The sequence below is a fragment of the Nannospalax galili genome, unplaced genomic scaffold (assembly GCF_000622305.1).
Source record: "Nannospalax galili isolate Female #2095 unplaced genomic scaffold, S.galili_v1.0 scaffold698, whole genome shotgun sequence".
Classification (NCBI taxonomy): Eukaryota; Metazoa; Chordata; class Mammalia; order Rodentia; family Spalacidae; genus Nannospalax; species Nannospalax galili.
The window spans coordinates 1002039-1012834 of NW_008341886.1; the positions used below are offsets into that span (position 1 = coordinate 1002039).

General features: G+C 39.3%; 1 pseudogene; it reads left to right on the forward strand.

Annotated features, from left to right (window-relative positions):
- The first annotated feature begins 8916 nt into the window (after positions 1–8916).
- LOC103737791 lies at positions 8917–9536 on the forward strand (annotated as a pseudogene).
- The last annotated feature ends 1260 nt before the right edge of the window (positions 9537–10796 follow it).

The window sequence follows — 10796 nt, forward strand, 5'->3', positions numbered from 1 at the left end:
AGCAAATCATTAAAATCCCTGTAGTTTCACACCTGACATCCTAACTTAGATTTCTGGCTTGGAAAATTCTTAAGCAAGTGTTACCTGTCAAGGGACCAGGTGCTAGAAAAATCTTATTAATGAGCTTATCTAAGTTCTGATTTTGTTCACTGTATCTCCAAAAGTAAATCACCAGGGAAATACTCTTGGCAGCTACATGACTTCATTTAACTGCCCAGAAAGTAGAAAATATATAAGTCAACTTTACAATACCACAACTTCAGGATTTTTTTAACTAATTCTTGCTGAAAATATTGAGACAAAGTCATTTATCTGTTGAGATTTGTCAATTTCATAAGTACAGTTTCCTTCTCTTTTTTCTAGAACTGAGAACCAAAACCTGGACCTTGAGCTTCCTAGGTACTAAGCTAAATCCCCAGCCACCATTTATCTCCCTAATCACTATAAAATTGCTGCATAAAACCACATGACCTCAAGGTGTTTACTGATTACAAAGACACAGGTTAGAAAGAATGTAGAAGAGAAAAGAAATATATCCTTTAAACAAAGAAAGGATATATATTTGGGCTAAGAATATCACTCAATGGAAGAAAATTTATCTAGTGCATTCTTGGTTTCAGTGAAGGAAAAGGAAGAGGAGGAGGAGGAGGAAGGGGGGATGAGAAATATTCTGCTTTCTCTTCTCCTGACCACAATGAAACCTGAAACCGTGGGAAGAATGAAAAGGGGCATTTAGAACCCAAGCTCAGCATCTGCATGAAAGATCACCAAGGACAGGGCAATGTCTCTGGCTTGCAGATCTCCCACAGGGAGAGGGTTCTCCATGGGCAGAGAAAGTTTTTAAAACTTTCTAGAAACAGGATCTAGATACACTGAATGCCCTGGGCGCCAGTCTGACCCCTGTTGGATACTGTGGAATGTAGGGGACTGGCCGTGCAACACTGAATCCCGATCCTGACAATTTTGCACAACACACAAGTGCGCCCCCCAGTGGTAAACAGTACTGCATTTCTTTTCTTGTTGGATAAATAAGGACCAAAATAGATTTGTTTCGGGATAGATGCCGAGTTGCTATGGGAACAGCCATCCCTGTATACGTCCTCTTCATCAGCTTGTCAGAACACACCAGAGGCATTTGAGGCACTGGCTAAAACATCTTTCCCCCAAGCATGTTTTCTTTTAATATATTTTATTGAATTTTTGTGGATTTCATACATCTGTTTACTGCCCCCTTTCCCTAGCTGCAACCTCCTATAACCCACCGACAGGACTTCTTGCATTTCTTTCATATACGTGAAGGTTTGTCCAGTCAAGTTTGTGTACCGGTGTCCCTCAGTATGAGTTCATCCACTGGAGCCTGTTCAACCTGTGTAGCATCCAAATTTTCATAGGTTATTGCCACACACCTTGATTGTTTTCCCAGAACTTGAAGGTAAGAACCTATTACTGAAGACAAAACAAACTTCAGACACAGGACTTAGAACAATGGAGTTGGAATTGAGGAGGAAGCTTACTCACAGGAGACTAGCTCTCATTGTTCTAGAGGATGCTATGAAAGTTGCTAAGGGAGAAAAATCAAACATTAGATTAACAACAGCTTTAAAGTCTAATATCCACAACAGTTACTGGCACAGCAAACTATGTTGGGGCAGTAGTGGCCTTTCTTTAACAGTTTTTTTATTTTTTTATTTTTTAAAATTTTTTATTGAATTGTTGTATATTTCATACAGAAAAGCATACCCCCTTCCACTTTAGCACCCTTCCATACCCCCCACCACTAGAGTTCATATCTTCCATCATTTGTGTTAAGGCCTATCATGTAAAGTTAGTGTTCCCAGATGTCCTTCGGTGCAAGTTCATCCACTGGGATGTCTATCTAGAGTCCCTTCCTTTAAGATCAGCTCATTTTCACCCAGCAGTAATCAGCTGCCAATAATTCTTCAACTAAGATTGGGGACCACTGTTCATTTCCACAGTTCTGTGCTGGGTTTTTGTCTCCTTAAGTTTGAATGGGTCTTGTGTATGCTGACACTATTGCTGTAGGTTCATAGGCGAAGGGTCCTGGGAGCCCGTGGACTCTGTTTCTGTATGGTCATGCACCTCCTCCCTGGCTCTTACAATCTTTTTACCCCCTCTTCCACAATGATTTCTGAGCCCTGGGTTGGTGGATTTTAATATAGGAATCCTGTGACTAGTGGCACTTTTAACTTGGAATTATTCAACAGCTACATAATTGGACTTAAGGCCTCATATGTGGCGCTGTAAACATGGCCAAATACACATGTCTGGAGAGGTCATAGATCTTCAAGAAAACCTAAGTCTGTCACATCCCAAGCAGGGTTCTTAAAATCTTCTTGTTGCTTAACCATCACTCCTTTGGGGTGGCAAAATTACTTTCCATTCCCACATCTTTCCATGTCCACCATGCTTCAGGCTTTTGTTGTTATCCTAGTTGGTGTGGCATTTCTTACTTCGGAAATTCTTGGGTGCTGTGAATGTATGAGGATAGAGTCAATTGTAGGACCCTTTCTTTTCTTCCCTTCCAAACTCAACAGCATTGTTTGAAGATCTGGGAGAGTGATAACCACTCTAAATTCCCAGCACAGTTCTCATGAGCTGTTTGCTTGTCTTCTCTGTCTCCTTAGCCTTCTGCCTAGCTGTACTACAGAGAAGCCTTAGTCATACTGGAGGCATTGTAAAGTTTATGTTATACTGCCTTGATCATCAAGAATGATTGGTGTTTAGTGCAACAGAAAATGCAGATGCCTGAAAATCAATGACAGGCATCAAATTTATGTACTGCCTATAACTGACCAGGATAGTGTATCCACCATACTTCTGATCTTGTTTAGGTAAGACTTGTAAAGTTAAATTCCCTGCTGGAAGGCACACGTGGTCTCCAGTTCCCTCCTCCCACTGTCCTTTCAACAACCTGAGTCAAGAATTCTCCAAAGCCAGCCTTTGGAGGATCTTAACGAGTGGGGTGAGGGTTTATTTACAGAAGAGTGTGCATCCCCCATTCACAGCTGTGCTTGAAAGCACCCCCCCACACACAAAACATAAGTCTGGTAGTTTCCCAACTGTCACACAAAATGGGGAGAGAATGGCCTCATGGTTTTTCTGGCTTATAAATCCTTTGTTCCTCCATTTCAAGCAGCTAAGGCCGACTGATTGGCTGAAAGAGGTAATGGGCTTGACTCCTTCTGAAGAGTGTGGGAAGGAGGCAGGGCCATGGCTTGTCCTCATAGGGTCAGAGGAACTTCTAGGTCACACTTGTCAAACCTAATTCATTTCACTCAACCACTCAATACACACACACACACACACACACACACACACACACACGGATGGGTTTTATTTTTTATGCCAGCCGTTAGTCATTTGATATGCATGTACAAAGTAGATAAATTATAAACTCTGCCTCTCTCTTTTTACCACATAAATTTGTTCTGCACTTTAATGAATAGTATGATAAATGTCCTTCCAAGCATTACTGTAGATTATTATTGCTTCTATTTTTGTTTTGGAATTGGGGGTTTCTCTATTTTGCTCAGAGTGGCCCCAGTTTGTGGGATAAAATCATTCCTTGTTTGAACTGCCTATAAAGTTTGGAGACATTCACCACCCTGTCTGACTGATTATAATTCTTTAGTGATTCTAACAATTATTTCTTACATTTAGATGAAACAGCTAAAAGGGAACTACAATAGGCCTTTTATACACACATTTTAATGGGGAAAGTTAATAGTGAGCTCACAACATAAAAATGAAGGCATGTTTTAGGGGACCATACCCTTAATACTGGAGTTCAAAAAACCCAAATTAATCCCTCATTTAGTTAGCAAATTAAATGACATGAGTTCTGAAAACAGAGCTCCCAATATATTTATAAATGCTCAGGAAGGAAATCATAAAACAATACTAAGGGCTTAAAAATCAAGCAAGCAGAGCTCAGGGAAGACAACTAACAGAAACTGAAGGCAAGCCATCAGACAGCTTTTTCCCACCATGGAGACAGTGGTGAAGAGAATGGGCATCGCCAGTTCAAGGGGGCAAGACAGGGGCAAGATAAGAGAGAATAAAAAAGTAGTTCAAATGCAAAAGAACAGAAACAAAAACATATATACAAGTTCATTTATATTCCCTAGTACATGTCAAAGGAAAAAGACAAAAACAACACAATTTAATAAATTTCCTTACCATAAAAACATTTGGGGCTGAAGAGATGACTCAGGGGTTAAGAGCACTGGCCGCTCTTGTGGAGGCGCTGGGTTCGATTCCCAGCACCCACAAGGCAGCTAACTATGCTCTGTAACTCCAGTTCCAGGAGAATATGATGCCCTCTTCTGACTTCTGAGGGCATTGTATGACACCAGTGAGGTTCAATACATGCAGACAGTATACTCATACACATAAAATATTTTAAAATATATTTTGAAGTTTAAACTTACAAATAAGGTCTTCCTATATCCTCCACAAAATTGTTACAGTTTTCCAGAATTCAAAGATTAAAAAAATATGAATACCAAAGCAATAAGGCAAAAGAAAATAAATAAAATAAAGATAAAATTTTAAAGACAAATACAAAAATATTTGAGCAATATTTGTAAAAATCAGACTGTGCCTAGATTTCTACACTCCATCATGAATTAATGGAAAAGTGTGGAGTATTATCTCTAGTGAAGACTATATGCTTCATAGAGGTTTCCATAGTCCTAAACTAGAGTTTAAAAAAATCAAAGCATTTGGGAAAATGTAGCTATTTCTATGGTTACTGTGAGTAACTTTGTAAGAATAATTAAGGACCACATTCTCCAACAAAGGGATAACATAAAAACATGTTTTCAAAGAACTAGAAGCAAATTCAATTCTATTTAATGTAACAAACAAAAATCACTGAGGGGCTTCTGTAGTACAGTGTGCAAATGTTATAAACCACAGCAATGTAAGTCAAAGAGATCGGGTGTTCAAGACTGTGGCATTCTCCTGTGCAAAACAAATCACTCTCAGAAGAGCCAGAACATGGAGAGGAGTGCTGTGAAATGCTGGCCTCTGGACATGGCACTCATGAGTTCACACACAGCAGCTGTGGTTACTTGCACAAGACCCACACAAGACCAAGCCAGTCAAAACCCCTACATAGATGGGGGAGATGATCTCCAGGCCACATCCTTTACTCAGGAGTTATGGGCAGTGCACAGTTGATGGAGGGGGGTGGGATATCATTCTTTTTTAAAGATGTGGTCACTGGTAGGTCTCTCATGCTGCAACAGATGGCCCTACAACCACGTGCACATGGGAGGACCAGCTAAATTCAGTGGGTCATCAGAAACAAAAACAATAACCATAAAACAAGACATGAAGTTCGGATGGTGTGTTAGAGGATATATGGGGGGAGTTGGAGGGAGAATTTGGAGGGTAAGTATAATATTTATTCATATAGGTGCATGAAAGTCTTAAAAAACAAAGGAAAAAAATTTAAAAATCTAAAAGGAGACCCATGTTTCTCAACTAACAAAACAATTCTCTAATTTGTACCTTGTATTCTAGAAATGTTTAAATTATTTTTGTCTGATTAAATGGCTTAGAATATTTTGATTGATTATATTTTATTTATTAATTTTAGGTTATTTTTTATTATTTTTATTAATAATTTGATTAGTGCTGAAAGCATCCTATGTCTTACTATTTAATCCTTCTGTTATTTCTCATTAATATAACTGAAAATTCTGGAATGTAGACTCCAACACTTTTAACTGTTCCAAATTTTATTTTTTCCTTTCATAATCATGCTATGCATTATATTTGGTAGATGATTTTTTTCTGGTTCCCTTTAAAGACAGTTTGAGTCATTTTCCTCTCTAAATTTGTTTTATTCATTGTACTATATTTTAAATTAGATTGCAGCACATTCCACTTATTAGATGCATTCTTTTCTCCATGTAGGACATTGATTGAATGCTGGGACAGCACTCTGAAGAGCCAAGCAGCCTGCCATCCTGAAGTTCGTGTGCTACTGACTGTGTCAGAGGATGCTTATCAATGCCTCTTGGCATCTGCAACACTCTGTATTGCCTGTTAAAAATAATAGCAGGAAGTTTGAAAGAAAGGCATCTTGCCAGTGGTAACACAAAATGTGAATTCATGTTCATGCAACTTTTGCTTGTTTATGAAACAGAATCACAGTAATTTGATGTTTATTATCTATTTGTCAATTTAGAATTTTATCTAATCATACATACCATATATAAATTTCTGGGTACCACTAGACAATAAAATAGTCCTGATCCATCTGCAAAATACTTGCAAACTTACAAGGTAGAAAAGAAGCAAAACTTGTGAAACACTGGGTGACAGAGCACCTGTGGTCTGCAACAGGCCATGGTGAAGGCCATGTGCTGGAAAACGTGGTCTTAGGACTTGAATTTTTCATTCAATTGCACATTTAATTATTCAGGGATTTTCTGTGGATCAGCAATGCCCTTTGTTGCTACCTCTTTCTTCCTGTTGCCATTTAGATATCTTACTCTTTTTAACTCCTCCAGAATAGCAAAGCCTAGAGAGGTGGAACCACGTTTCTTCCCTGAAATGCCTCCAGTGAAAGGTTAGAAACTGGAGACATTTAGTCTACTGTCCAAAATGTGACTAGGGAGTTCATTGTGAATTTCAATTCATTCTCTCGCATCTCATTATTATCCTGGATAATTAGAGTTAGCTGTATGTTTGCATGATTCAGAAGGAGATTTGGGCTGTATTGTTGATAATGTTAAGGAACTGTAAAAGGCACACACTAATAGAAGTTGATATTTACTACACATATTCACATTTATTAATTTAGGGAAACAATGCAATATTATTTATGTATATGTTTCTGTTTAGCTTTCGGTATTATATGAAAATTATGTTTCACAAAAGGAAAAATTGGAATAACAAATTGTTCATTGAAAAGAACGAACTAGAAAAGTTATCATTTACTTAACATGCACATATACTTTATCCAAGTTAAAGTATTCTCATAGGAGGTTTAGATACAGATGTGGACAGAAGATTCAGCCTGGTCAGTCCCAAAACTGACATCCTGATCAGCCCCCCTTGTACTATGATTTTTCCCAAAGGAGACATTTGACTAAGAAGCAGAATCCTAGATGTGGAGGAAGATATCATGACCATAATCTGAATAAATACAAAAAAGGTACTCATAATACTGGTAAACAGTAAGAGTACATACTCCATGGTGGTAGTAACTAAAATATATGTTATAGTTTACAATAAACAGAATTAGTTCTGTGTACCTTTATTTTTCTCACAACTGTCTGTAAACATTAAACCAAAATACAAAATACATTTATGACATAGTTCTTTTAATGCAATACTATTTAGAGGATACAGTATGAAACCAATCAGATAATAAAAATTCAGTGACAGTTGGATGAATAAGAATACCACACAATCTCATAAGAAGGAGGAATGAACTTCAAAATAGGTACAGCACAATTTCCAATGTCTATTAGAATACTCCCCTGAATACCTAGTGCTTTTAAGTGGGAAGATGGTATCTACTTACAAAGCCACTGCTAGCAATCATGAAATGATTAATGCATTCTAGATACTATGACGATTTACATGTGTCTTCTCCTTCAATATTTACAAACCTAAGCACAAGGTACAAGCTTGTTTTCTAATTTTACATTAGAATAATTAGGGTCAATTAAGTTTTTTTAATATTTTTCAATTGAAGTTTTTGTGTATTTCATACAGAACATCTCAAACAATCTTAATCATCTTTATACCCCCATGCCCACTGGCACCCTCCTGCAGCTCCCTCCCCTCTCCACTGGAGCCTATATACTCTGTCATCCCTGCCAAGGCCCACTGGGTTGTCAGTGTCCCCAGCCACTACCCAAGGCAAGTCCATCCACTGAGTCCAGTCAGCCTATCTCAAGTCCCTTGTTTAGGAAAATCAGCTCTTCATCTAGCAGCAATCAGTTGCCATCATTCCTTCAGATAAGATTGAGGTGTACTGTTCATTTTCCCAGTTATATGCTGGGTTATTTTCTGCCTGAGTTTTCCTGGGGACTTGTGTATGCTGACACCATTGCCATAGAATCATGATCAGGTTCCTAGGAGCTTGTAGGACTCTGTTTCCATATGGTCATGCACCTCTACCCTGGCCTTTACAATCTTTCTGCCCCCTCTCCCATGATGGTCCCTGAGCCTTCAGTGGGTGAAGTTTAATAAAGGGGTCCTGTCCAAGGACCATCATTCAGCAGACTCTTGATCTCTATGCTAAATTAAATTATTTAAACTTTGTATTTGTCTTACACTTACTAAGCAGGGGAAGAGAAATATTACCTCAGCTAATCTGCATAGATTAGCCCACTACCTATAATTAAATATTTCTTAGAGGTCATGGGATTTTACATGTCAATGAACACTGAGTACCGACACATTATTAATAGAGTCCTACTTAGCAGTCAAAAGTGTACCAGTGTGAAGTGTATGGTACATTATTGTTAACTATAGTTATCCTACTGTGAAATAGGATGTGAAACTATACATACTATGTCTGTACCTACTGAGCAGCCTCTCCACATCTCCCTTTATTTTTTCCACCCTATAGTAATCAGGATTCTTCTATTTCCATAATAGCAATTAGTTTATATTTTTCATATGAGTAAGATGGCATGGCGCTTTTCCTTCTGTCCTGGCTTCTTCACACAACATAATCTATTAGAGTTTTATATACATTGTTAAAACTAACAGGATTTCGTTCTTTCTGGTAACAAACTCAATACAAAGTATACATCTGCTACCCTTAGTTTACAGAAGGGGAGAGGGAATGGCTTCCTGGGATTCACATGCTAGAGATACTGGGTGAAGGTCTCTTGTTCCTCTTTTTCCAGTCAGCACAGAGTTATGGGCATTTCTCAGGGCAGCTGGCACAAGTGCTGCAAGACCAGGGGCAAGAGGAAACCCTACCAGAAGAAGAGCAAGTCTGAGCTTGTGCAGCCAGCTGCCAACACTAAGATTGGACCCCATGGCATACACACAATCCACCATCTGAGCTCAAGGAGGCAATAAGTACAGTGCCCTGAGATGAGACATAGGGCACTCCTAGGGCTGAGTGTTGAGCTCAATAAACAAGGATCATTGATGCTGTTTACAATGCATCGAATAAAGAGTAGGTCCACACCAAGACCCTGTGAAGAACTGATTCTGCTCATTGAAAGCACATGGTACTGACAGTGGTGTGACTCCCACTATGCACTGCACCTTGGCAAGAAAAGCAGGCCAAGCTGACTCCTGAAGAGGAGATTTAAAACAAAAAATGATCAAATAAAATTCAAAATAAATCTGATGAAAGGAAAAAGAATATCAAAATCAGCGGTCTTCTGGAGGAGTAGTTCTGTCAGGACAAGCATCTTGCCTGTGTTACATCAAGATCAGGCCAGTGTGGTAGAACAGAGGGCTATATGCTATAGGGCAGGAAACAGAGGCTCTGTCTGAAGAAGACAAGAACCCAGAAAGGCAAATAAGTCCTAGCAGTTCATATAATAAAGGTATTTATTGTTCAGATAGACTATAGCATCTCTTGACTCTCATCAGGGAAGCTTCCTCATGCAACAAAGTGTGAGGAGCAGAAAAGGCCACAACTGGCCAAAGTATAGAGAATAAGAGACTGCAGAGAGTGGGTCCCTGGACAGGACTCCTACATTAAACTTCACCCATCCAGGGCTCAGGGACCTTTACAGAAGAGGGGGTAGAAATATTGTAAAAGTAGAGGGTGATGCATGAACACATGGACACAGTCATACAGGCTCCTGTGTCCTTGCTCATATGAACTTGCAGCAATGGTATTAGCATGCCCAAGACTCATGCAAATTCGATCAGACTAAAACCAGCCTAGAACTGGGGAAATGGGCAGGAGGCCATAACTTTGGCAAGGAGCTATTCTCAGCAGTCACTGTGGTGAGGGAGAATTAATCTTGATCTTCTTTAAGGCTGAACAGGCTTCAGTGGATTAACTCACACAGAGGGATATCTGGGTACATAGACTTGACTCAATAGGTCATAACATATATGACAAAATGCATGAAGTCCTGTGGGAGGGCTATGGGGTGTGCAGATAGGGAAGAGGGACCAAATAGAGTTAAGATGTATTGCATGATAGCCACAAAAATTCAACAAAATATATTTTAAAAAATAAAAATAATTTTTAAAAAGGAAGAGTCTCCTTTTCTCTTATCTGCAGTAGAAACCAAGGGCTCAAAGAATAGCAATCCTTCTGGAACAGTGCCCACTCGAGGGAAGAAGGGAAGGGAGGAAGGTGGAAGTGAGCCCATTTTACATTTCCAGGTCAGTCTTCATTCAGTTCTGAAGAGCAAACGTGTGTCTCAGGCTGATTTTCAAGGATTTTTAAAAAGGAAGAGTCTCCTTTTCTCTTATCTGCAGTAGAAACCAAGGGCTCAAAGAATAGCAATCCTTCTGGAACAGTGCCCACTCGAGGGAAGAAGGGAAGGGAGGAAGGTGGAAGTGAGCCCATTTTACATTTCCAGGTCAGTCTTCATTCAGTTCTGAAGAGCAAACGTGTGTCTCAGGCTGATTTTCAAGGGTGAGAGCCTTCAAAATGTGTTCTGGTTAGGGAGGGGATTCTAGCCAGCTTTGTGTGAGAGAGGTGGAGCCTGTGTCTTCCTGCTTTCCCTCACTGGAATCTGGAATCCCCAGGAATCCATTTTGGGTCATGCTATTAGGACTGCAGAAGCTGTCTTTGGTTCCTAGCTTACTGGAAGCACAAT